Source organism: Pithys albifrons, chromosome 13 (genome assembly GCF_047495875.1).
Source record: "Pithys albifrons albifrons isolate INPA30051 chromosome 13, PitAlb_v1, whole genome shotgun sequence".
Classification (NCBI taxonomy): Eukaryota; Metazoa; Chordata; class Aves; order Passeriformes; family Thamnophilidae; genus Pithys; species Pithys albifrons.
Genome location: NC_092470.1, coordinates 14516773 through 14544427, shown reverse-complemented (window position 1 = coordinate 14544427; position 27655 = coordinate 14516773). Strand labels below are relative to the sequence as shown.

General features: G+C 40.7%; 1 long non-coding RNA gene across 5 annotated transcripts; it reads right to left on the bottom strand.

Moving 5' to 3' along the window:
- Positions 1–178: 178 nt before the first annotated feature.
- LOC139678150 (uncharacterized) lies at positions 179–25314 on the bottom strand. Of its 5 annotated transcripts, none has more exons than XR_011698971.1 (7): positions 25271–25314; positions 24900–25158; positions 19402–20634; positions 13365–13599; positions 8293–8495; positions 7086–7196; positions 179–1214 (listed from the first exon to the last, which is right to left on the bottom strand). It is a non-coding gene; the product is annotated as an uncharacterized lncRNA (long non-coding RNA). The 5 variants fall into 5 exon arrangements; XR_011698972.1 differs by having other exon boundaries at positions 8293–8413; XR_011698975.1 differs by lacking the exon at positions 179–1214 and adding an exon at positions 1222–1944.
- Between the last annotated feature and the right edge of the window lie 2341 nt (positions 25315–27655).

Below are 27655 nucleotides of genomic sequence, written 5' to 3'. Positions count from 1 at the left end.
TAACAGTTGTTAGAGCACATAATGATGAGTTGATCTTTCCACCCTTCTCTTTCATTCTAGCTAATGCAGGAAGACTGTCCTAGCCCAGTGAAACATTTCTGAGCTTCAATGGCTGAATGAATTGAAGAAATAAATACATTTCTAGGTTTTAGCATCAAATGTATCATTTTCAGTGTAACGGCATCCCTGATATTAACTTAGCAAGAGAAGAGGGACCTGCTGGGTATCATTTTTCCATTTTTATTTTAATCAAGAAATCCGTAAATTAATATTAGCCCTATGAAATCAGCACAGCCTTTTTGTTTTCCCTGGTGAATATTTATTCAAGTTTTTTAACAAGTTCTTATCATTCACTTCATATATTCTCCACAAATTTTGAGGTTTGGTGCCAGTAAAGTTCAACTTGAGCTTATAGCAGTATTGCTTGAATGCCAGTTCATGGATATCTGTTACAATAATCAGAAATGTCCTGATGTGATTTCTGCTGGGAATGATCCAGCTGAAGGTCACCAGTCAAATTCTATCATGTTGAATGGAAAGGAAGGAAACACACCTGAGTGTGTGGTTAGGTCAGGCAGAATGCTGGTGAAGAAAAAGAGCTCCCACAGAAGGTGGAAGACAGGTGAGGTTTTGAAAAGGCCAAGGAGATGGCAGTTCAGATATTTTAATTTCAGAATTAAAATTGGACTCTGGGGATTGGGAATTTCCATGGGACCACTGGGCTCTTAGCATGCAGTTCACAGTTTGCCAGCAATACCTCACTTTGCCTGTGATGTGAAAATATGGATAGTGAGTGAATCTTCATAATTACTACTTGTCAAATCAGATTATTTCATCAACAGACAGAGAAGCAAGTGGAAGGTGTAACAGAAAGGCCTGAGCTCTTTGGCCTTGGTTCATTGGCCTTTTCCAGAGCTGTGGGAATGGGGATATCCTGGATTGGTAGTTTGTGGTGTGAATTCATCCGTGAGGCAAGAAATATCTGTTTCATTCCTAGTTTTTCTTCATCTGCTGGGCAACTTTGTGTGGTGAGAGGTTAATCTGCCTTTCATCTCCATCCTTGAGGATCCATTGTATGATGTTGAAGAGAAAAGGAGCACAGGAGAAACAGGCTTTTCCACTGCAGGTGCTGAGGATGCAGGATCTTCTGGTGACCGTGACAGCTCAGTGCTTTGCCATCTTTCTTGGGAGGAACAAATTCACTGCAATGGGCTCTAGAGAAAGATCCAAATGATATTAGTGTCTCCACTGGCTCTGCCAAACTGCTGCAGCCCTGCAATCTGAGAGCTAGGTTTGTTCTTTTTTGTTTGCTTGGGTTTTTTAGCTTTTCCTTTTTACTTTCACTCATCGTATTTCTCCTACACAGCATTCCCCTCCCACCCACCATCTTTGCATTAAAAAAAAAAAAGAGAAAGAAAAAAGATTTAACAAAATGGCATATCTGTGGTAACATTATGAAACAACAACTGAAAACAATGTCTTAAACATCCAACAGTGACATGATTTGGTCCCATTTCTGAGAGGTTGAGGTGTCTAAGAATTCACCTGCCCTTTTCTAGCCCTAAGGTCTCAGTATTTGCTATTTTTATTGCTCTTTTCTCTTTCATCACGTTTCCTTATATGATCATTCTTATTTTCCTTTTCAGGAAAAAACTTGCACTCTAAAATGAATGCAAGAACACAAATTTCACAACTTATTTTTCCTTTCCCGTAAATACTATAATTAAATATATCTAAAATAGTTTCTGAAGGGGTCATCCTATGCTACTGAGGCTGTTGCTAAAGAAATATGGAATAAGAGATTTTGTAAAAGGAAAGGTTTACATAATTTTCTACACTACAAAGACTTGTAGCTGAGATAATATTTTTGCATGTTTAATAAAATATTTGAATTATTTTAATTGTGATTGCTTGCCACTAGAACTTGTCATTCCTTAGGAAACTCTGTAAAAGAAAAAAAAAGAAAAAAAAAAGAAAGTCTCTGAAATTCATATGAGAATTTTTAGTGTTTTACTTGCTTTGGACATGTTATTAGCTTTGATATTTCGTGCCCATTTATTCCATCAAAATTAGCATAACCATTTCCTACAAATAAAATAAAATAGTAATTGTCTCTATTATTTTTCTTACTATTGAAGTGAAATACAGGGCCCTGTTTTCATCTTTTACTTTCCAAGGCTTTTGTAGTACAATTACAAAATGAGGTTTTTGTCCCACAAATTGATTCGAGTCTTTCAAAATTATTTCTGTCCCATTTTTTTTTGAGGAAAATCATGTCTTAATATGTTTTTTGAGACAAAATCTGAATGAAATATTTTATTTAGTTACTTTGAATATCCTATAGCAGTCTGAAACATATTTTCTTTTTCAAAAAGATGATTTTTTTTTACTCTAGGTAACTTTCAAGCTAAAGAAAAGCAGTATAAACCCCCTCCCAAAACCAAACCAACAAAACAAAATACCCCAAGCAAACTAAAAACTCAGGACCCCCTTATGTGCCAAAGATCTTCTGAAATCTTTTAAACAAAGAAATTAATCAAAACCAAGTCTTTTCATGCTTAATTTTTTGTCTTATACAGATCTCTTTTTAAGGGAGGCAATGAATGATCTTTAACAAAAAAAAAAATTACCAGCTCTAAATCTGAATGTTAAGCATACAAAAACTGGGAATGACAGGCTTTCTGTCTGGTGCCTTCCATAACAGACACATTTAAAAATAAGAACTAGAAAGAGATGCAAAGATTGGCCTCAAATCTGATCTAAATTCTTTTCCTGGCAGGGGAATAAACCAAGTAGTTTTATCAGTCTTTCCTGTTGTGACTGTATTTCGTAGCTGTGGCTTTGACTTGACAGGTTCTGGCAGGTGTTTTATTCTCATCTGGGGTGAGAAGTTGCAGGGATTTAATACATGAGGGGACTGCAGCCTGCAGCACTCCGAGGTGTACCTTTACTATGGCAACTGCAGGAGCAAATTTGCAGTGAGGCATGTGTTGCCAATTGTGTGATACAGATACCACATCCAGTTATCCCACTGACTTGCCTAAAATGGTGAGGGATGCCCCATGTGCTCCATTGGGAGGTAGGATGGACATCCTCCTGCAAAACTCAAAGCTCCTCAGTTAATTTATCTCACTGGAAAGCTGAGGAAGGCAGTCCTGCTTTTACCTCTGGGGGGAAAAAACCAACCTCCTTGATGTACAACAATGCTCTTACAAGTCTCAGGTATCCTCTTTGATCTGGGCGCCACCCACGTGCTGATGTCCATGTGCTTGCGAGGGGCAAGTGTCTTGACTTTATGCCAGAAATCCAACACCCTGGGCTTAAACGAGCAGAGACCCTCTGACCTGTGTGGAGAGCCCTGGGCTTGTTGGACGTGCTTTCCAGAGCTCCCCAGCATGGTCTGGTCCCTGCTGCAGTGAACTCCATCAGCACGTATGAGACTTTCAATCTCAGACTCTCAGAAACAGACCCATCTTTAAAATCTATAATGCAATTCACAGAGTCAATTTTTCATCTAGTGCTCCCTGTCTGGGGTGAGCCAAGTTTTTAAGAGTTTCAGTCTGGGGTTTTTCTACCTTTCTGTTCTGTTCATTTTTTTTTTTTAGCTCTTGGGTCTCTCGGATGATTAATGTGAGTCATTGACTGTTTTTTCTGCTTGTCTGATGATTTGATTGGCTTTGTAAGGCCAAAATGTACTCAATCCCTTGTGGAAGTATTTGAAGGCCTTTTCTAATTCAATTAACTCTAAACTAAATACTTTGTAGGAGGAAGTTAGTGAAAAGTGGCTGGTGGGGAAGGAATTCCACTCACTTAAGCTTGAGTTCACTGTGCCACTGCACTGACCCATTTCACAAACATCCCTGAGGGTGGCAGAATCCAAGAGAGATGCAGGTTTATTTCTGAGACAAATAAGGGACTATATAGCTGTTTGAGCTTTAGGACTAAAAGTGACCATTTTGAGTCATGGACTCCTGTCCTTTCCACCAGAGGTAGCCATATAGTTGGTAGGTGTCCAAGAAATATTTGCAGAGCAGCTGCTCTACTTGCCATCAAAGAATTTGCCCCACTGCACTCTGCCCCACATCAGTGACATGAACTGAGAGATTAAAAAGAAGCCCCATGGCTAATCTTCAGAAGAGAAGACAGCAGGAGAGACAGGATGTCTCTCATGTCCTGGATTTTCCAAGAGTAGAGTGGTTGTTATGTAAAATTTCTGGGTGAGTCAATGAGACAGACCACACAGCACATCAGAATGGATGGCAAAGTTTTGCTGACATCAGGGAAAAATTTCTCATAGTCACTCAAAGCAAAATAGCCAATCTCCCTCCAGAGCAGAGAACAAGCCTCAGCCCTCCCCATGGATCTCTGTAGCTGTCTGCACAGACATATGTGACTGGTCTGGAATGTTATTCAGTTCAGTGGTGGATGAAGAAGCTGAGCAGAGAGATCTGTATGTCATCACTCAGTTTCCAGAAGGAAACCCCTAATTTCAAACTTTTTCTCCTTCTCTGAGGAAAGACAAGGAGCTCTGCAGCACCCTGGGTGGGGACACTGCCTGCCACTTTTACGCTGTTTGCTGAACTAAGGAAATGGGCAGCACAGGGACAAGTTCCCAGATTAGATGACCCATTTTACCTGAGTTGAATTGAAAAATTTGTCTTTAATTTTTTACCTTTTGGCCTCAAAAGTGGAATCTCAAAAGGTTTTGTTTGGGAGAATACGAGAATCGAAGTATTGAAAGACTCCTCAATTTCTTCATAGCACCTCTCCAGAAAAAGGTGTTTTCCACCTCACAGACTTTGGGTGCTCCCAGAATCCTTTTTTGCCCACTTTTGAGCAATGTTCTTATGAGCATGAAATGCTCAAGAATCACTACCGAGCACTGCAGTGAACTCCTGTTCCTCATCTCCATCCAAACCTGTCACATCTACCAATTCATGGAGCTCAAAGACCATCACTTTAGCTTAAATTACTCCCATTGAACCAATGCATCCTCTCCTGATCACTGGGAAGCCTTTGCTAAGCAAGTTCATTGTCTATTCATTTCCTATGTGGTTCTGCCATCGGTCAACCCAGGAGATCTGAGTTTCAACCAGAATCATTTATGAAGGAGCAGTAAAAGCACTGTTGGATTAAAAGATGCCATGCTGTTTGTTGTTGTTTTAAATCTGGCATCTTTACAAAGGGGAAAACATTTCCAGGGATGGGTTTGTAGTGTTAATAAAGATCTGAAGCAAGTGAAGGGGAGAAGGAAGGTGGCAGGAAGGTTTTGAAAACACTTCGGGAGGTGGGGGGTGGAAGGTGGGAGGCGAGGGGGGAGGAGAAGGGAAGGCAGCACGAAAGGGAAGTTAAAATGAGAGTGCAGTGATTTGAGAAAAGACAATCAGCTGCTTCCCTCCCTCCTTGGTCTGCCTTTCTTCCCTGATAAACATATGCATGGAAGAGTTGAAACAGATTTAGAGTAGAAATGCAAATGAGGTTTACATGAAGCTGCATCTTGTCCGTTGTTGCTGGAGGAACCTGGATCTCTCCCAAGTTCCCAGGCAGAGGTTTGCTAAGGTACAGCAGGAAGAGCAGGTGCCTCTGGGCTTCGCATGCACGGACCATCCGCTCACGCAGCAAGGGTTTTGCTGTGCCAGGTGGACAGGATTAGAAAGTGGGAAAATGGGTCTAATCCAAACTTGTGCTTGGTGTTTTTTCGATTCTGGATGGCTCAGTGGCCCTTGAGGGCATGTGGCTGCTCACACATTGTGCTCAGCATCTCACAGGAAAAGACTAATGTTGGCTAAAGCTTTGATGTTGCTCCTTTAGCCTGTGCCTTGCCTTTACTTGGACAGTCTGCACACAAGCCAGGCATAAAAAATATACGTCAAAGAAGCTTCTTGCTATGATACTCCATACCTAACAACTTCTGCCCCACAACTTTTGGTAGAATAGTTGTAGTATCTGAAGATTTTTAATAGTCTGAATGTCATCTTTCTCAACTCTGTGTGCAATCTCAAAATCCTCTTACTTAATGTTCAGTGTCTAACTGGTGCTGACAGCCCTAAACACACATAAGAGGGCAGGAAGGACTGTCCTCTTTCACTGTCTTGTCTCATGGGAACAGGAATTGCACTGATAAGAATAAATGGCCAAAAGCTCTCCCATCCCAACCTCTGGAAATCCATGGAAGCATCTCAATGAAGTACAAGGTGCTGAATTACCCTGAACTAACTCCCTGACTAATCAGCATCTCCAGAGGGAAGCAAAATAAATTGCTCATTGAAAGTATTTCTACTGAATATACAGAAGGTTACAGTTAAGAGTCATTTGACTAACTTGGATAAATCTGGGCTAATCTTTCCTCAAAACCTTCTCTTGGCAACATCTTTTCCTTTCCAGGATGCCAAATATCCATTCCCAATGTTCCTGTATCTGTGTTTTTGAATGAAGGAGACCAAAAACTGAGTGGGAAAGAAAAACGACTCAACAACTGAAACCTTTTGTTTTAGGAACTTGAAAACAGTCAAATAAACCTGGCTGTGTTCCCCCAAGCTGGAAATATTGTGAACTGGATTCTGGCACAATGCCATCTTCTCTGTGACTAAATGTCTCATTAGTTTGGGATGTAGGATGTGAGTGGGATGGCTGTTATCAAAATGAAATATTATGAAATAGGTAGATCTCAGGATGAGTGCTTAAAACTTCCATGTAACTGCTTGGCATTTCTTCTTGACACCCAGAAGGACTGGATTTCACAATGCACCTATCCGTTGTGTGCTTGACCTCATGTCTGGTCTCCCCAGGATGACCCAAAAAATCAATGGCAAGACTTTAATTATCTCTAATAAGTTCACAGAAAAGAATCATTTACCAAGACCACTCTGTTGTATGCATTTGCACCATGGTTCCAATTGATTATTTATGCCAATTATTAACTGTGAATAAGAATTGGAGGGTGAATAATCTGCGCCTGTTCAACTTCGTGCTTTCTGAGATTTTCAGAGGATAACACCAGCAACACCCTCCATCCCTTATCCTTCTCTTGCACTATTTAATTGCTGTATTTCCCTCCTAAATTATCTTGTGGTTTATATGTGTACCTTAAAAGGATCCATCTGGGCTCTGATGAAAGCTGGCAATTAGCTTGTACTGCAAGAAGTGGAAGGCAGACAACTAGTGGCACCTCAGTGGTTGTCTTTGCTGTTTCACCCCTATAGGAGAAAGATGTGAGTGCCATGAAAGTAAGGAATAAATAATCAAACCCTTTCTGAGGAATAGCATGCTCAGCTCTTTAGCTGTGTGCCTAGCAGAGAACAAGCTTGGTAGGAGAAGCATCTGATTAATTAAATCTTACTTTCTTGCTTTTATATGGTAATGACACCAATTATGTCAGATCGTCCTGTTTTCCAAGGGATGTTTCTGAGAGCTCAACTCCTCGAGACTGACTTTATGAGAGGTATAAGGTGGAAGAGTTGGCTTTGTTTCAGGGTGATCCATGGCTGCCAGTTGCAAAGACACCTTCTCCAGGGGGTTCCCAGTGCACAGAGGATGGACACCCAAGCAGAAAGGGAAATCAGAGGGCTAGTACACAGATTGGATCTGTTAATGGCTTTGCATCTCTGGGCTGTGGAAGACAGACTTAGAACTTGTTCCTACAATTCTTTTGCCTGTAGGAACCTCTGGAACCTAGTGGCAAACTCTGTCCTGTGCAAGCCTGCTAAAACGCTACAGTTTAGGGAAGTGATATTAATAATAAATGGCACTAATAATGAACCTTAGCTCTGCTGCCCCTGGGACTATTTGGGAGGCAGCAAAGGGTGTTCAGCCTGTGGAAGAATTGCTGACAGTCTGTAAGGTGAAGCTGTACCATGATGTCAGTCCTCCTAAGGCTGCTACAGCAAGCGTGAAAAAGGGGCTTGTGTGTGTTCCTATCCTACACAAGGACCTTGTGCTGAAATTTAAAAAAAGGACAGCTTGGGCAAGAGATTAGGGCTCTGCCAATTCTCCTAGCTGACAGCACTGCTGAAATAGAAACCCCTCAAACATTATTCCTTACAGCCCTCCAGTTTCCTATAGTCTTGCCTTGGCACTTCCTCTAGCAGTCCCTGCACAGGCAAGGTTTCTCCTTCCCCCCACTCCCCTGGTCACTTCACTAAGCTTTCTTCACTGAATGACAAACAGACTGTGAGAACACAGAGGCTGGACGTTACAGTTTATTGGTAAGCTGAGTATTCCCAGATAGCTCAAAAATAGGAGCTACTCTGCCAGACTCCAGACCCTGATAATGCTTAGAAACACAGGCTGTACCTCTGAGAGTTCCCAAGTACCATTGGTGACTTCAGTGACATGACCATCTGGAGCCATTAGGGATGATGGTGATTCCAGACCAGCAGAGAGAGCTCTTGATATACACTCATGGCTGAGGACACTGTGAAAGCACATCACAACCATTTCCATGGCAACGGGCTTTGATGGACTTCAGGGCAGTAGGAAACTAAAGAATAAGTTGACTTAGGGCAGAGGAAGAAAAACTGTGGTTATAAATATTGTGTAAGTGCACGTAAGCCATTTATCTGTACTAGGTGCATGTGGAGAGGTATTCACACATGTGAGTGTAATAAGGTGGAACTTAACCTAAGCCACTGCCCAGGATATTTGCCTCAGTCAGGACCCAGCATTTGCCTGCTGCCAGACATGCAGAGCTTTATTTTCATTGGTGGCTGCTTCTTCACTGCTTCTATTACTTCAGGAAAATTAACTCTTAAAATCCACAAAAAAGCTCTGAAGGGCAGCCCTGGCAGCATGTCTCAGCATGACCTTTGGTTCTTCTATGAGTTTTGGACCTTGGGATCAACAGGACAATTCTGCACAGTATTGAGCTTTGGACAGTGCAGCTCAGGGATGCACAGTCAGTGGGCTTGCAATAAAACAGGACCCAAATAAAGTATCTTTGTGAATCTGTGGCAGAATCTATGTAGTAGCAGTGCATATGTATGCAAAGAGAATGGGTCAGGTGCTGGGAGAGGGCTGGATTAATTTATTTTCCTGTGAGCAAAACATTTGAGCAGGAGAAGCAGTGCCACATGGCAAAAAAAAAAGCAAAAAAATAGCAGAGATCAAGCACAACTTCTGTTCCTGAAAACAGCTCTGGGTATACTGGTAGTTTAAGGCTAATTGGAGAGGGGTTGTGGTGGTCCCATCAGAGAAAGAGGAATGATTCAGTCACTCCTGCTGAGCGAAGTCAAATGCTTCCAGCTTATGAGTTACGCTCCAAGAGACAGGATGTTTGGCCAGGCTTACTAGTTGTAGTGTGAGCATCAGGGAGCAAAGACAAACAGAGAAGCTTATTCCTCAAAGAAAGTGAGTTTTACACATGTAGAGGTTTGTGTTCAGCTGTTCAGGACAGAGAAGCTTATTCTTGCCTTGTCTTCTCCATTGATATCAATCTAAATGCCAAAGTTGGAGCCTGAACACACTGCCGTGAGCCAAATCTTTGAGCACACACTGACTTGAAGGCTTAGAGTTATCCTCTAGTGTGAAGAAAGAGGTGATTTTAACTAATCATTCAGGAATGAAAAAGGGGGCCAGAAACATGGAGCCTGTGAACCCTCACAGCATCTTGGACACCTGGTTTTCATCAGGCAGGACATACGCTACTAACAGGGGCTTGTTGGAGGCTCTCTCTGTTGGGGCTCATTAGCACCGCTAAATCACAGCCACAGCCCTGCCACTCTCCTCATACAGTCTCCTCTGACTCAGGATTTATCATTCCCATCCCCACCCCTTTCTGTTTGGCATTCTGGAGTTATTTATTTATATCAAGAGAGACAATGGCAGTGTTTCACAGGTGGTCGCAGTGGAATGCTAAACAGGCAGGACCAAGTCCCACAGGTACCTCAGGATGTGGAGTTGATTTGTCCGATTCTACGTGATTAATATTAAATATCACCATATGGAGCTGAAGTCATCCCCAGGAGTTTATCACTAATTCATCTAAGGGTGACTTTTGTTGTCAGTGTTAAAGAAATGCTGGGCTTTTCTTTCTATTTTCTGTGTTGCTACACTGCCTTCTCCCTCCCCCCCCTCCCTTGTTTCTGGGACATACTAAAGGCAAACAGAAATATTAATTACACTGTTTAAAAAATAATCTCTGTAGAAGGGTTGTTCTTGTACATAGATGTGTGAATGGAAACTGTGTAATTTGGTCACGGGGGAAATACAGCTCACTTTCCACCTTTCTCTTGTGAAATCAGTTGCTTAGTTATGAACCCTTATTCTTAGCAGAGAAGCAGAATTTATTCCATGTAAACAGTATCATCTATCAACTGATTTTTTTTTCCTGTTTGCACAAGTATTTTATGAGTTTATATTTGCCAGCTGGACTATTTAGCTGGCAATTTTAAAGGAATCAATTCAAGCCTTCAGCACATGGTGAAAGCTGTTCACCTTGACTCTTCATTTCTTATAAACAATTACTGGATTCTCAAAGTTGTGTACACACACTTCAGATCCCTGATCAAATGACTGGCATGCCTGGCCAGTTATAATTAACGAAATCCCTTTCTCAGGGCAAGATCCTCTGATGTGCATGGAAACAAAGATTACCTCCCTGCTCTTCCAGTAAGCTCCCTATGTTGCTCCCTATGTTGCTCCCTTCTCAAACTTATAGTGCTGTTTATTTTCAGGATCTCATTGTACTGGACACTGTGAAAACACAGACACAGAAATGATCCCTGAATACTTACATCCAGAGAATATCCCTAATGCATCAGATTACCCTTTTAAATCAAGGCCTCCTGCCTTCTGCTTGTAAACTGGTATGTGCTTCTTCTTCCTCTGTTGCTTTCCCAGAGACGTTTTTATCTTCTGATGCCCAGCCCAGAATGCCTTCTCTCTTGACCATTCGACTAGGTTTTCTCCACTGTGAGAGATGCTCTTGCCAAAGCACTCTCATTCTTTAGGCAAGTCCCTTTCCAAGCATCAGAGGGGCAATTCTGGATTGGGAATTACAGCCAGGGTGAGCAGCTCTGCTCAACGCTTGTTCCTCTCGATTGCTGCATAACTGAGAGTGATGAGGGGGAGATTGATGTAGTGGTGAGCACAGTTCAGGTTGCATGCTGCTTGCTCTCTGAGAGCCCATTAAAGGGAAGATTTAGATTCAGCAGTAGTTGTTGGGATGACTGGAGAGTTAATTCCATGTGGAGGACAATTAACAGTTCCTAGTGAAGCAGAGCCTGTTGCACAGTGCACGCTGCCATGCACAGGATTTCTTTCCCTGCCCTTTGGAAGCTTTTACCTCACCTAAGCCACCTTCTCCATCTCTGCTTCTGCAGAACAGGGAGGAAAATGTCAGTCAGGGAAATACGAGTGAGACTGTGCAGCCTGTTGGATCCAAGTGACTGCTCCAGCCCTGTGTGCAATGTTGCTAATGTTTCGCACTGAATAAAGGCAGAATATTTTAAAGTAGTTGCTGCTTTCTGCCATCTAACTGTACTTAGAGAAGACATTTGAGGGGAAGTGGATTCAATGGGTCAAAGAAAAAAAAAAAAGGAAAAAAGGTAACAAGAAAAAAAAAGGTAAAAAGAAAAGCAGCCCAAAGCAGATCCCTTTTGAGCTGTTCTTGACACCATCATATACAAAAGTCTTTTGCTCCACTGCTCAGATGTTCCATGAAGAAGCATTGAACCATCAAAGCCTGGCTGTTGTCAGGCCATGAAATAAGAAGGTGGTTACACTTGCAGATATTCCAAATCATCAGCTTCTTAGTGATGGTCTTTAAAGACTCATTCAATTATGTTTCACACATTTTCACTGAAGTATCAGCACTGCAGTTAGAGTAGAGATTACTTATCACCTTTTCTTTTCCTACCTGAGTGTAAAATTACTTGGGATTTTTTGATTCCCAGTAGAATAATTCTGAACTAGGTTTTGCAAGTTTTGGATTGGGAACTAATTGTAGTCACTTTCAAAAAGTTTCACCTGTGTGTTACACACATGTTGCAATTTCAATTCTATTTTAACTTCATTTTTGTCTAAGAACAGCTTTAATTTCTTTTTTTTTTTATTTTCCCTTAACTACCAGAAATGTCATGCAAAACTGGTAAGAAAACCCAAGGAGACTGTTATTAGATAATAGTGCTACAGATTAGCAGTCATACAGAATCTGCCTTAAATTGTATGTTTTAAAATTCATTTTAAGGGCAGATTTTCTTCATGAATTTCAGTCTTGCAAGTTTACAAATTTACTAGGGAAACTAAAAACCTCTTTTAATATTTCATATTGTAAGGAGTTGCTTGATTTGTTTGTTTTTTAGGGGGACATGTAGTCCATAGACTTTGCTAGTTGTGAGCCACTGCCCCAGGATACCAGCCAGCAAACACCAACAGCTGGCACTTACTACCTGAGGTGCTTTGGCAGAGCCGCCAAAACACTCCAGTGACCCTGTCCCAATAATCATCATTTTCCTATTCGCTCAAAACTGGATTTCTCTTGCTTGTGGAACAGAAGAAAGTTGCTAACCTCCATACAATTACACAAACTCTAATACAGCTATCAATGTAATTTATTTAAATAAACCCATGCTGCAATTTCTTGATTTACACGAGCTTGTATTTGCAGTCCTTTGAAATCACTTGGGACAAAGAAGAAATTTCCTTAGATGCTACACTTCTTTGAAGGGACTGAATTTATGATTAATGTTATTTCATAAACAAATTAATTGATTTACTTGTACAGTTTCAAAAACTTCATGCATACTCAAAGAGTTATAGTTTTAAGGATGAAAAGCTGTGTCCGTCACATGACTTTAAGAAACTAAATCCTGCTTAGCCATAGAAGAGAGTGATGAACTTATGACTTTTGTGTAAGAATATGATTCAATGATTGAAAAGGAGTGAATTTCCGTAGTATTCTTTCCATGGAATTTCTTTCCAGTAGTCAATACTCATTTACTTTTTGAAATCTATGATAACCTATTCTCAGGTATGTGATCCCACTGTTTGTACTGAGCAATGTTTTGAACCCATCCAACCACACAACAGCTAGCCAGACAGATATATAGCCCATACTCTGTGCCCCTCATCTCTTAAAATCTCCAACTCCTATACCACTATTTTTTTTAAATGTTCGTCTCTTTTCTGCCTGAAGATATACTGTGGCTAGTCCATACTCATGGATGGTACACTCATGGGAGTATATTTCCATAAAATTTAATGTTACAGGACTTACATCTTTGTATTGCTGTTTGCCTTATCTGCTAAGATGCTTTATTATAAAAGTAATAACTATAATTAATACTAAAGCAGAAAATTAATTCCAAAGTCTTGAAATGAAACTGTCAGCCAGTAGTTCATTGAAATATTACTCAAACCATGCTTACCTTAAGATGTCCAAGAGCAGTTCTGCACAGAGGAGACATTGTCTTAATTAGATGACTTTTCGGTTATTTTTGAGACCATTTTTTTCTCTCCTTGTAACTAGGGTTAATATTCAACTGAAATGTTCTGTTGCTTAGGAACCATCTTGTAATGCTGAATTCATTAAGGCTTTTTCCAACTTGCTCTCAGGAACCTTGTTAGATAATGTTTCCCACTTTTATCCTAATTAACAGGTACCTAGAAAAAAAAAGAAAAGAAAATGTATTTCAGTAGATAGAGCATTTCTGTTTATCTTTTGAAAGTCTTTTTTCTTAAGCCTGTAAAGGAGCTATAGTATTTCTGACCTCACACTCCTAATTCTTTTTCAGTAAATTACAATATTCTTTCAGTAAAACAAATATAATTCTCAGGTTGGCCCTGGCATTGCTGACTGTCAAGAGGATTGAGTGGGCTCTTCCTTTAGGTACTGGGTGTGTTCAGCAACTGATTTCAGTTCAGGCCAGTATTTCACCCAGTGTCAATGATTTTTTTGCTTGTACATGTAAATGGGACAGCAGGCTGGGGCTTGTGACACAATCATGGCCAGAAAGGCTGGGTGCTGGCAAGCACAGAGCTAGAAGGCTGCAGGAACTCTGCAGTTGCTCGTGACTTACATCCAGGGGAGAAGCAGCACATCTGAAAGTTGGACAAATTGGTTCTATCATTCTCTCCATCCCTGACCACCACTGAAGTTATCCATTAGGGCCTCATCTCCTACCACACAGATATGTTTTATCTGTTTCACACTGCAGGGTGCTTAGCTCGTAGTTCTCCTTTGCTCATAGGTCACAAAAGCCAAAGGGGAGCATAGTCAAGTGTTTGTGTTAAGAAATTGGGTATTCTTGGCCCAATTTGCAATTTCAACTACATCAAGTGGCAAAACAAGACAAACTCTACAGATGCCGTTAAAACACCTGCATATAATAAACAAAGAATGAGAGCTCTTTAGTCTTTCAGGCTCTGTTTTCAATTTCTTTAACATTTACTGATTTTTTTTCTTTTTCTTTTTCCTGTGCCGACCCTGCAGCTGTGTCTGCCTCAGTCACACACCAAGACTATATGTGTGGGAAAGGATAAACTATGAATCTCCTTGAGTTTTTTCTACCAATCCTTTTACATAACTTCAGAAACAGTAACCTTTTCTGATTCAAAAAGAGGGGTGGAGGGGGTATGGATAACCCAAAATATACATGTTATTGTGCCTCCCACTTCCATTCTGCATGCAGAGTGCAGAAATGCCAAGGCAAAGGTGTTTCCATGGTGTTTACTGCTTAGACCTCTACAGTCAATATCCTGCCCTGATATTAGCAAAGAGCGTGTTAACGTGCGATTTTCAGCCAAGATCTGCAAATTTGAAAATGCTGAAAATACTAGCCAAGTATCTGAAAAAGAACTGAATTTCTGGATGTTTGTGCAAGCCTCCTTTGCCCCTAAGTTAACAATTTCTCCATATTGATGATAATGAGCCTTTTCCATGTTGAGTGTTCAGGCAGAACTGATGTCACAAACATTTTATTTATTGCCAGCCCTGATTAGATTTACCAGTATCTAACAGCCAGACACAGAATTAGAAGATTTTAAGTGATCATGTCCAATTAACCATTTGTCTTTGACATGGTGGCCCTGTTAATTGCTTTGTTCTGTTTTAAGAAGATAATTCAAATTCTTTTAAAGTTCTGTTAAATAAGGAAGGCAATATGCTTCCAGTTTTGTAAAAGCTGACAGCAGATTTCAGGTAAAATAAAGATGAATTCAAGGAAACTATTTATGTCCCAAACTAAACTGCAGATAATTTTGGTTAATGTTTCACCTTAGTTATTTTAATGGCAAACTGAATAAAACAAGAAAAGTGAAATGACATCAGGAAGTTTTTTTCTGATGATGTTGACTTTCTTAATGAAAGAGTTTCTTTTGCTTTGTTTCTTAAGCAGTAAATACAGTTTGGTCAGTGTAATACAGATATTTCATTAATGCACTTCAGTTCAATCAGTTTAAACTCAAAAAAGTAAACATTTTGGAAGAGGAAAAAAGGGCACAGTAATTTTGGGATATATACAAAAAAAATCAAATGCTGAAAGAATCTTTGCTTTTAGTTCACTAAAAATCTTTCTATTGAATGACTGCAATTTGCAAGTTTACATTTTGTTTGCTGAGAATGTATTTCAAAATATGTACTTTGGATTACCCTGAAATCAATCTCTTTTCTGATCTTCCAAAACTGCAAGCAAACAAACAAAAAATATTCCTTATTCATGCAACTCAGCTCCTGAGGGAGTCTGTCTCTGAAAACATTCCAGCACATTGTCACAGCTGCTGGAACTTCAGATTGCTCTGGTAGGATTCAGAGAGATGTCCAGACAGTGAGATCTTCACCAATACTTTCTGACACTCACTATCAATAACGTTTCTCACCAGATATCCTCTTCATTGTATCAGTATGCTCAAAGCTATGGTTGGCAAAATCACACACACAAAAGCAAAAAAAGCTTACAGGTGAGATGTGTCTAGTATGCCCTCAAAACAATGTTGGCAAGTGAGAGACAGGAAAGACAGAGTAAGTAGCAGCTCTATGGATTTGTATCTGCTCAAAAGATCACTTATATCCCCAGTTTCAAAAAATGGTCAGCAAGTAAGATGATGGGTGATTTTAACCTGTTCTAATTTTTCTTGAACTGCAGGAGACAGCTCAGATCTATCAGGCACCAGGCTCTCAAGAGTCTCACCCTGACTCTTGCAAGCACAAGGTGAAAACATGCCCTATCCATACAGTACTTTTCTCTTCTAAGGGAAATGAGAATATGAAAAACAGAGAAACAGGAATGATGGACAGAAAGAATGAGAGCAAATCCACTCCTTGGCATGGAAGGAGAGGATATGAGCAGTCTGACTAAGCTGTTTCTACGGATGGAGCCTCAGAAACACTGGCATGGAGCTGCTTCCATGTGTGACTCCTATTAAAAGTCATCATTAAATGAAGTGTGGGTGATTTGTGTAGCTCATGTGGAAAGTCACTATTTAGGTGAAGTGGAGGATGAAACCTATGGGATTAATTGCCAGTTTTTTCAAGGGCCCTCCCTGACTCTCCAACTTGCTGAAGGTATTTTCAAGTGAGCAGAATTGAGAGCTTCGTGAGAAAGGCTGCTCCTGTGAGCTGGCCAGTCTGTTTAGCAGAACAGCTGAACACTGGTTGGACATTTGTACAGGGAAGAAAGTTGGTCTACAGGGAAAGAAGCTGATTTTTTGGTTTAAGTGTTGCAATAGGCCCTGGGAGACACAGATTTAAGACCAATTTCTATTGCAGACTCACTAAGGAGGTGTGAGTTACTTGCTTGCCTCACTGCCTATCTGTAACTCTGGAAGAATACTACTTCCCATTACTGTGTTCCTGTCCTATTCAGATCATACTCCCTCCTGTAACAGAAATATATCTCAGTTGATAGTGGCATGCCAAGATGATGGACATCAACACAAAAGGGTCCCACACAAAAGTTGAAGTTCATCTCTCCCCACAAGGGAATACACACTGTGGTTTAACCCCAGCCAGCAACACCTGCTCATCAGCAGAGCACGGGGAACTGAAAAGTTCTTGATTTAGCATAAGCACTACACAACAACTAAAATTTCAGTGCTATCAATATTGTTCTCATACTAAATACAAAACACAGCACTGTACCAGCTACTAGGGAGAAAGACTATCCAGCTGAAACCAAGGACAGGCACACACCCTAAAGAGAGAATTACACTCTTGTCTGCACAGGTAACTAATAGGTCATTCCTAACTTCTGTTTCAGAAGTAAAAGTACAAGCCCATGTAAAGTCTCCTTGAAAAAGTGAGAGATGTTTCACTTGACATCACTGGCAGGTATTTGCATTGCTGCAGCAGCACTGCAATAATTGTGCTATTCTCACTTTTTGTAATAAGTGCAGTGAGGAGAAAGAAACCGCTTGAAGAGAGACTACAGAGCTGGAAGTGGGTCTAGGGGGCAGAAGAAAGCCACTTCTCTGTAACGCAAATTTGCAGGTTCTCATGATGTTGCACAGGGCACAGAGCTCATGGCCTCACTAATCCATGGTGAGTCCTTCAGAGAATTCCCTTAGCAATCCTGCTGCTTACTCACCTTCTCCCCCTCCAGCTCAGGCAGGTCCTGCCCTGTTTGGAGGGATGGTTTCTCCAAGGTAGACAGGTGTATGGCCAGGCATGTTGGGGTGTAAGCTGTGGTACCAGAGCACAGTTGTTGCTGAGCCAGACCATGAGACTTGTCCCATGACAAGCTCCACCTCTGAATACACTTGCTCTTGTTCATCTCTAATGATAATCGATGGTGTGTGATTGGAGTTTGTGGCTCTGTGGTGACAGATGAAGTGGAAGAAAGACAGGATGCACACTATACCTTGTATACACAACTGATTATTTTGGCTATCCTCAACTGAGAACAGTAACCCTGTCCCAAACAGAGCAGTCAAGAACTGGGCTATCAAAAAACAGGTTACCAAAATTGCATTGTGGGGGCAAATACATCAGTAAAGGGGACATTTGGGGTTTTAGTCCCATAGTATGAATACTCGTGGAAAGACCCTTTTTTATAAGTAAAAGGAGGAATTTTTAATTACTGGTTGATTAATTTTTGTTCTTCAGTTGGAGAGAACTTAAAGGCACACTCCCACAGATCCACATGCTGTGTCTACCACATACACTTCCTTGCTTTTTCATTAGCGGTTCCTAGCCAGTCCTCTTGCACAGCACTGCCTCACCAGACCCATACAGTAAGTCCTTGTGATTAAGTATTCCCTAGGCCTTACATTTATACCTTGTGCTATAGATCTGCTGGACGTTAGTGTGTGTATACATAGTTATATATATTCAAGGTATGGAAACTATAATGACCCTCTATGAGATAATCTTACCTGTGCCCAGAGTGTTAATCTTCATTTCCCACAGTCACTTACGCTTAAATCTGACTAAAGGCTATTGGGTCTGGCAGGAGAACTATAACAACCTTCTCCTGCTCTGAGATAACAAGAGCAGAGCCCAGAAAACAAGAACGATGCTGACAAGCCGAAGAATCCTGTATAAATTACATAGCCATCATCTAGATTTCATGGAAGCTAATCCTACTTGTGTTTTGCTCTGTGTTTCTTGGTGGCCAGGCTCCTGCTATAATTACATCTGGAACCTTTTCTTTCTTAAGCTGCTTTTTTAACATTCAAGCCCAAAGTCATGCTGCAGAGCTGCACCTTGACCAGGCAGTGGCTTGAGATTTTAAGTCCAATGGCTCTCATGTTTTTCTGTACATGAATGCACTAGAATTATTATTTGAATGGATTTGCAAGAAATACAATATCTTGGTTGAGTGTTCTGATAAGACTGAAAGGAAATATTTTCAAAATATGCTGGTTTGTGAAAAAAAGAATAATTGTTTTAACTTGTTGTCCTCATTCATGATGAAAGCAACCAGAGAAATCTTGTCCTTTCCCACAACATGGAATTTTAATTTTCTGACCAGCCCAGGGGATAATTCCCCATTCCCAGAGTGCTGGGTGGACACAAGCAGCATTCCTGGCACAGTGCAGGCCTGTGTGTCTCTGAGATGAACACACACTCATTAGAGCACAAATCAGGACACTCGTGGTCCATTCCCAGATCCAGTCTTGGCTTATTAAATCCCCTCTGCACCTTAGTGACACCAGATGGACAGTGACTTAATGAAAGCTTGTCTTAGGGTAATAACAGTCTTGACATATTTATGGAATAATGTGTGAAACATGTTTTTAATTCCTGGCTCGAAAGGTGCTATTTAGGCCCATTAATGTGTGTGTATTTTTATGTAAGTTAAATAGAGGGGCAGTAAAAAAGGAATCTCATTGATCCCAGAAATAATTTATGATCATGAATATGAGAACCAGTGAGTTCTTGTGTTAGAACAGTTGATTGTAAAATAAACAGCACTTTTTATTGAGTAGCCATGCCTATTCCCCAGAGTCTGAAGATCCATTACTTACACCACTCCGCTCTCACCATGAAGCCACTCAGTCAGCAGTGTAAATCTTTCTTCTCCTCAGGTCGTCACAGAACACTTCAGCTGTGGGGTTTTTCTTCTTTTTCTTTTGCATTGTTTATAAACCTGCCAGCATCTGAAGAAGGGTCTTGTGTTTGTCCCAGAGGTCACATATTGTACAACTCATTTGCTGGTTCAGTTACAGACACTACAAGCTGTCTTGCCTTCACTGTGCACACTGGAACCACTTTCTGTTTGTAGTGTAACCAGCTCATCCCCATCTGTACAGTGAGACTTGTTAGACATTGTATCTTCGTCTGATCATGCTCAAGTTGTACAGAAACTATTTGAGATATCTGGAAAAGAGGTTTGTCTTGTAAGGAGTTGGCCAGATCCCAGGATCCCTTTTTATTCTAGGATTTCAACACCTAGCAAGCATTTCAGTGGTGGTGTTTGGTAGGAAAAGAGGGAGCTTCTGAACATCTTCGTTTTTCACAAAACCCAGTGTGGGCAAAATGAGTGATGAACTGTGCTGAGTTTCCTAAAGAGCTGATTTGGGAAAATAATTTTTTTTTTAAAAAATGGAAAGAAGAAAATTCTCCATGGATCTACTGTATCAGAGCAGTGCACACAGTCATTGAAGTGTTTAGCTCTGATTAGGGCCTTCTGCCTGGTGCACCGCAATGCACCTGGGGATGACTGTCATGAAACACCAGAATAAGTTGTTGATGGACACAGGATGAAAGACCTGGAGGGGATAAGGAACTTAACACAAGCCTGGGAAGGGTGTCTGCCCTTTATGCTACCTCTGGGACAAGTATTAAACGTAAGGAGGACTGAGAAAAGAAAAAACTAAAAGAGGGAAGGTGGTGTACAAGAGCTTCAAAGTACAAGAAAAGATGAGACTGGTCCTTTCTCAAGAGCTTAGAAGGAAAATTGGCTTCCTGGAGAGACAACATAAGAAATCTGGCAACCTAAATATATTTAAAGGGCTTACAGCTCTCCAGGGAAAATTTTGAGGCTATTGAAGTGGAAAAAACCCATTTGCTAAAATTAAACAGGCCTTTTTTTTCCCAGAAAAAGAAAAAAAAACTGACAAAGCAGACAAATGTTTGGCAGGAGACCCAGAAAACAAAAAAACCAAACAACACAACCTGGCAATAGCAACAACAATATGATGTGGGAAATCTGGGTAGAGGAGAGGTCCAGCCTGTTTCCCCTTTGTCTTCCACAAAATCTGCAAGAGGAAAGTGAGATATTAGTCCACATAGACTTTTCTAAAGAGCCAGCTTTGCAAAAGTAAAATTAAAAAAAGTTCTTAAAAAGCCAGAAAACAGCTTTCCAAGCAAAAATTTTAAAATTTAGGGCCAATGAGAAGTCTTCTGGAGTTAATACTGAACAAGCCTTAAACTTGGTGTGTGGTAGGGAATGGTGATTGCTGCTTGACCTTGGGCTTGAGCCTAATGCTGGGAACAGGCAGGGTCACAGGGAATGGCTCATGTGATGAAATGGCAAGCGCTGAATTATTTTGGCTAAGTTGATTGCACATTTTGGAGAAATTGGCTGTGAAAATGTTAGTGTGAAACAGTGCCTGTTCAGGGCCTCTATCTCTCCCTCCCTGAAGCAAGGCAAATGCCATTGAGATTGGATTTATTCATCTTGAGTTCTCAACATCTCCATCCTTGCAGCCTACAGAAAGCTGGAGGGCAGTGTGTGACACCTCAGCTCTTACTGTGGCAGCAAGTTATTGACCTGGGATTGGAGCTTTGCCCCAGGGATGAGTGGAATCAAGGAGAGAGCAAAGTTCCTACTGAAACAGTCCATAAATCTTGGTGATACTTGTGAAGTGGATGGCAGGTCATGGAGAACATCTATGTACTTAAGGGAGGTAAATGTGAAAAGCCTACACCCAAATCAGTGCAATTATACTACTGAATACAAAGAAATAATTGGGCTTATGGAAGAGATGCCCTTGCATTTCCATGGCCAGCTAGGTGGGAAGGCCCTAGCAGAGGGTCAGCATTAACCTGCCTTGTTACTACTGTGAGACTAGATGTCAAGCTTATCAGCCTTTCCCTCCCTCAAGTATGCAAGATGGATGTAGGTTCTCATAGAGTGTATTCCCCTTAGATCAACGACCTGGTTAAGGCTAATTACCACACACTTGCAGTCTAAATTAAAAAGGACCTCAGGAACTGAAAGCCCTGTATGATTAAGTGGCTCTAAGGATTAACTGTGATAAGAGTGGTATGGTGTTTCAAGGTTTCCTCAGTGCTGTATATTTGCCACTCTCTGAACTCACCACATGGACCATGGAGTTCTGATTGTAAAGGTCTGCAAAGTGAATTTGGGATCCTTTATTGGTTGGAAGTGGACAAACCAAAGAAGGCCTTTGAGCACTACCTTTTTCTGAGCAGCAAAATTTGATCCCTGGGGTATTGTCAGGGATAGTGAGCCTGGTGCTCTTCTATCAGCACCCACCCTGCTCTTAATGCCCTTGCTGTCACCCATGTGCTGAGCCCAGGGCAGCTTTAGATTTTCCTGCAGAATCTGTCTTCATGTGAATGTTGAAGGCATTGGTGGCTCCTGTTTATGCACTGAACAAGTACAGAATGAAGCACCAGGGAGACACTTCACTGCCTCCTTCTGTGCTTTGGTCTTGGCTTGTACAGGAGGTTTGCTGTAGAGGAAGTGGTTTTCCACCCTTCCTGAAAGGGGAGAAAGGAAGCAATCCTGGAGAAGGAAAGCTGACAGCTAATGGAAATGATTTCTGTACAGTCCCTACAACAGGGGAGATAACAGCCTTAAGAGCAACCCTCCAGTCTAAGAGCAAACATCCAGCTGGAGCAGAATAGTCTCTCTGTCCATGGCTAGTGGGTGCTTAGAAATAACTATAAGAGAGAGAAAAACAGAGAAAGAAAATTCCCTGTCAACATCCCTCCTCATTTTTCAGTAATCTGCAGCTTAAAGAGTCCCAGATTGGAGCTTGGATCCACTTCACTGTGTTTAATAAGCCCTTGATGTACTTTTCTTCCATGAGTTTGTCTAATTGCTTTTTGAACCCATTTATACTTTGGGCAATGAGCTCTACAGTTTGATTATGCTTTGTGTGTGGAAAAGGGCTTCCTTTTGTTTGCTTAAATCTATGGTCTGATCCATTTATTCAGCACTCTTATTTCTGCCTCATAAGAAACAGTGAATAATTGTTTGCAGTTGCTTCCTCCATGCTATTTATGATTTTATATAACCACACATACAGCATTCAATAATATATTTTCCAAACTGATGAGCCCCGGACTTTTGATTTCTGTGCCCAGGACCTTCTTTCTACCCACCTGGTTGTACTTCCAGCCATCTCTGTGCCCCTTCTATTTCTAAAGAATTTTTCTCCAAGATGGCCCAACCAGAATAATCAAGATGTGAGCCATTTTAGGAGTGCTTTTTATTCTTTTGCACTCTAGACTTTTGGCCTCTGCTGAGCATTGAACTGACTTTTTCAGAGAAATTCATGTGATTCCAAGATAACTCCCAAGAGACTCTAGCTAATTTGGAACCATTTCTGTGTATTTATAATTATAATTGATTTTTCTCATATGCAACATTTTATGTTTATCTACTCTGGAAGGGTTGTTACCATTCACTTTATTAAAAAAATATTCTGAAAGTTGTTCTATTCACATTTCAAATAGAAAATGCTTCAGATTCATCCCTCATAAACTACTGACCTTCTCCCTTGTGAACTCTGATAAAAGACTTTATTAAGCTTTTCCACTACAGCCTTTTCTTTCTTGAGTACCCATTATATCCTAATCATGAACTGCCAGTATAAAATATCTGACAAGTTTCTTCTTTCTGATGTGCTCGAATTGTGACTTCAATTGCTTCTCAGGTGTTGTTTCTGAAAACACTTTTTGCCCTTTCATATGACAAATCAGCATTGAACTTGGTGTTTCCTGCTTTCCTCTTTTTGGCCCAGTTTCTGCTCTTTAATGGATATCTTCTCCTTTAAGTGTCTTTTTTTTTTTTTAATCTGCAGCTGAACCAAACATAGCCCTTTCCCCTGTTTTCACTCCTACTGCAATTTTTGATGCTATAAATTTTACTGAGCACCTAATGTGATCTTTTCAATAATTTTCATGCCACAGGAAAAGTTTTTTACCCTCTTAGCTGTTGATTTTCTGCTTCATTTTTATGAAGCTGACTTTCCTCAAGATAAATTCTAATGCTACTGAATTGAAAGGTTTGTTTATTTGTTTCTGAGTTCTACAAGGCTGTTGAATTGAATTAAATTGTGCCTGTTAGTACATATGGATTCCTAAATATCTGTGTCTCAAATCCACTCCTGGTCAGAACTGCATGAGGAGTTGTTTTTTCCTCCTACAAGACCTCAGAACTGTGTGCCCAGATTTTCTATTCACCAAGCTCAATACACAGACATGTATTAACAGGGAGTTCAGAATTACGCCTGGCTGGATTGTGAATTCTTTTCAGGCTTGAGCAGCTCATATGTTAAATAACTGGGTTAGTGTATAGTCAGTCTGAGATCTTCTTTGGAGTGTGTTTTTTTTTTTTGTTGTTGCTGGGTTTTTTTTTTTGGGGGGGTGTCACTTTTGTTTATTTGTTTATTAATAATTCACAAGTCTAAGTTTTCAGAAGTAGATTCATATATTGCATATCTCTGTGCTGTGTTCCTGACACAGTTCTCATGAAAGAAAAGAAATTTTCAGTCTGATAATGTCCAGCCTTTTTCCAAAAATATATGTAGTCACATTTTTTAAGACACTCAGAAAATCACTGACCATTTCTGACTGTCTGTAGTTACATTGTCAGTGTCTCTCCTTTCTGTTTTTCTCAAGAACTCCCCCAAATTATGCCACTCTATAAATAGCATTTTAAAAATCTCCAAATGTACAAGGCTTGTATCATCTGTACCAACATTTCTTACATGTTGGCTCCACTATCTGATGCAATAAATATTGATTAGAACATCCAAGACTATGAATCACTAGGAGAATAACCTAAACCTAGCAGCAAATTACCACAGGAAAGCCTACAAATCTGTAGACTTACAAACTTTACTTGAACTCAAACTGAAATGTTCAATATGTGGGACCTGTACATGGGATCAGCTGGACAGCAGACCCTTTCTCTGTAACCCTTTAATAAATCCATTCTTTTATTTTTAGAAGCAGCTTTAACTGCCATCAGTTATCTGTCATCTCTGGCCTGTCTGGTCTTCTTCATTGTCATATCAGAGCACTCATAATAAATAATATACTGGCATCATGTTTTTCTAAGAGGATTTTGATTAGCAATAAAGGGACAGTCTGATAACATTGCCATGAACCTCCTTATAGGAGACCTGAATCCTCCCATTACGTACTGGAATTAGCTCTGACAGTGCCTTTCCTAGAACAGCTGGGAATAGCTTTGGTGGCTATCCCTGCCCCACATTTCTGAAGCATCCAGCAAAAGCCCCGTCCCTCTGCATTGCAGCACTACCTGCTATTTCAGGGGAGAAGTCCTCACGTGGTCACCCAGGAGCAATGTCCACCTCTGCGTTCCTGCTATCTCCTTCTGTGCACAGAGTGCCAAGCAAGAGAAACAGTGGGATGTTTCGTGCTATTGACAAATGGTGACAGGAGTCAGGTGGCTGAGCTCATTTCCACTGTAGCCTTGAGCAGCTTTGAACCTCCATCTCCAGTCTTGAGAGTTTTAGCATGTCATCTGCTGCCTTTTGCTTCCTGCTCCAAGGTCAGACCTATTAAAAAAAGGGTCTGCATTAATTGTCATGGAAAAGAGGGGATTTCAAGGTAACCGTCATGAATTGTGAAGGCTGGAAACACAGAACAAATAAATTAGACTACTTTTACCTCCCCACTCAATGTTTCTATACTGCCCATGTGCTGGAGGAGGGTTCCTGGGCTGTGTTTCTCTCATCCCTGGTCTCTGAAGGGCCAGGGGGAGTGGCATACAGAAGCACACAAAAATATAACTGCTTTCAATTTTCTCTTTTGTAGTGAAATTTTATGATTAGGATGCAGGGTGATCTGTAAGACAAGTTGGCAGAGGTTTTGGGCCAAGCATAATTTGGGATTACTGCCCCAGAAATCCTGGAACTAGATAGAGACATAAAATTGCTCTGCATGCAGGTTGAGAACTAAGTAGAATGTTTGTTATTCTGTCTGTTTTACTCTAGCAAGAGCCTGGAATAATAAGAGGTGGGGAAGCATTGTTTCTGCTATTGATATAGCATGACTACTTTTTCTTGGAATGTGTCTCTTTAGAGAAGATGTATAAAATTGACCAAGGCAATCTGAGCATTCCCAGCAAAGGTCTGCAAAATTACAGGCTGCAGTCTCAAAGGTGGCATGGCAGACATGCAATGGGATCAGCTCCAGCAGTGACTTATAATTTCCCGCCAGCTGAATTCTGATGGTGGGGAGTGAGCAGAGCAAGAGGAGGGATGCAATGCCTTGGGGGAGAGAGCTGTTATTTGTGCGCAAATACATTAATAATCAACAATCATGAGAAATGAAAGGGAAAATGTACATGGCAATTTAATAGGTTTTTTGGGAACATCTGATATGACGTTTTGTGTGAATCCAAAAGGACTCCAACAAATTCCTTTTCCTGTTTTAATGAAGGTTAAACAGATTTAATCAAATCTTAGGGCAGTTTTATTAAATATTATGTAGATTTTTACAAACTCACTGGAGACTCCATAACAGTTATTTTTGAGTTAACAAATCTTTTTTTGTGCTTGTTAGGGATCTTGGTAGATTAAACAAAAAGCCAGGTCTAGCAAATGTTGAAATTTAATATTTAGAGTCAGTCTGAATAAACCATGGGTGGATTTTGCAATGACGTGTTCAAGATTTAACAAATATTGTCTCATCTCAAGAAAATAAATGTTAAATAAGGATGAAGCTAATAAGGTTCAGCAAGACAAGAGCTCCATTTACAAATCTTTTATGTATTTAATAAATACATTTATTAAATGAAGTACAGTACTCATTGGAGATTGTATCATGTAAGAAATTCATCTCTGGAACAACTTAATCAGACTAATTCCCCATTTATTAAATGTTCTTGGGATTTCGAGAGTCCACATCAAGCTTAATGTGCATCTGGGAGGCTCTGTAAAGTGTTCATAAGAAATGGCAGCAGTGGCAGCCTTGAAGTTAGGAAATATCTTCATCTTTTGTGTTCATGCTTCACCCCAGGAAAAGGACACATGATGGAAGGAATAGAAAGGAATTTTGAAATGAAAGTGTTTCTAATATTAAATTTGTGTGGGAGAGAAGCTTCTGGACATAGTTGTGGGAGACAGGGAAGCTCATACCCAGAAGTAGGAGGACAGTGAGGTAACTAGGGTTGTGGTAACTGTAGGGTTATATACACTTGACACACTGGAACAGACACCAACTCTGGGACGCTGAAAATTCAGCATTTTTAGCATTAGGGAAAATATATATCTTGCAGACTGCACTGGACTGACCCTTTAGCCATAGTCCAGGTGGAATAGCAGGGCAAGCATCTGTTAGTCATTTGTCTTTCTCTTCTCTACCTATGATTTCTATTCTTGGCCAGCTCAGATCTTGGCTTCTTTGCTGAGGCCAAAGGAGAAGCAATTTTAAGTGTGCACGTGTGTCCCCTGGGAGTGGCAGCAAGGCTCTCAGATCATGTCTGGGGCCCCTGGAGACCTGCTAGATGGTATCAGGGCTCAGCAGCAGCTGCTCTGGACTACGGCATACTAAGAACTGCTCCCTGAAGGATATGCATAAATAAGAGCTAAAGTCCCACTTATGACCCTAGGTGCGGTTTGGTGACTCAAAATTCATGCTGTCCAATGTCACCAGGCTCTTACCAATGACAATGTAGCAGCATGTTCACTCTTCCTACTGCATTATCACTCCCATGAACTTCTACTGAATGTGGTATCATCAAGGACTGGCCACATGAACGCACTAATATTTGGAGTGTAATTTGATATGCCTGGAAAAAAGGTATTCATCTTATTTTCACATCTAGCAAACATCCTTTAGAGAAAAATTCTTAGTGATGATATTTGCAAAGTGAAAATCTTGACTTAGGCTTGGCATATGTAGTTCAAAAGATGGTGTAAGTTAAATGTGGAAGAACAAGCCCACATCATTCTCAGTAAGCTCTGCACTGGGACATTCCAGGTTTCTTGGAGACTAGAGGGGATGCCTTCATAGCTTGACAGTGGCATCACCCTTTTAATACCTGGCTTA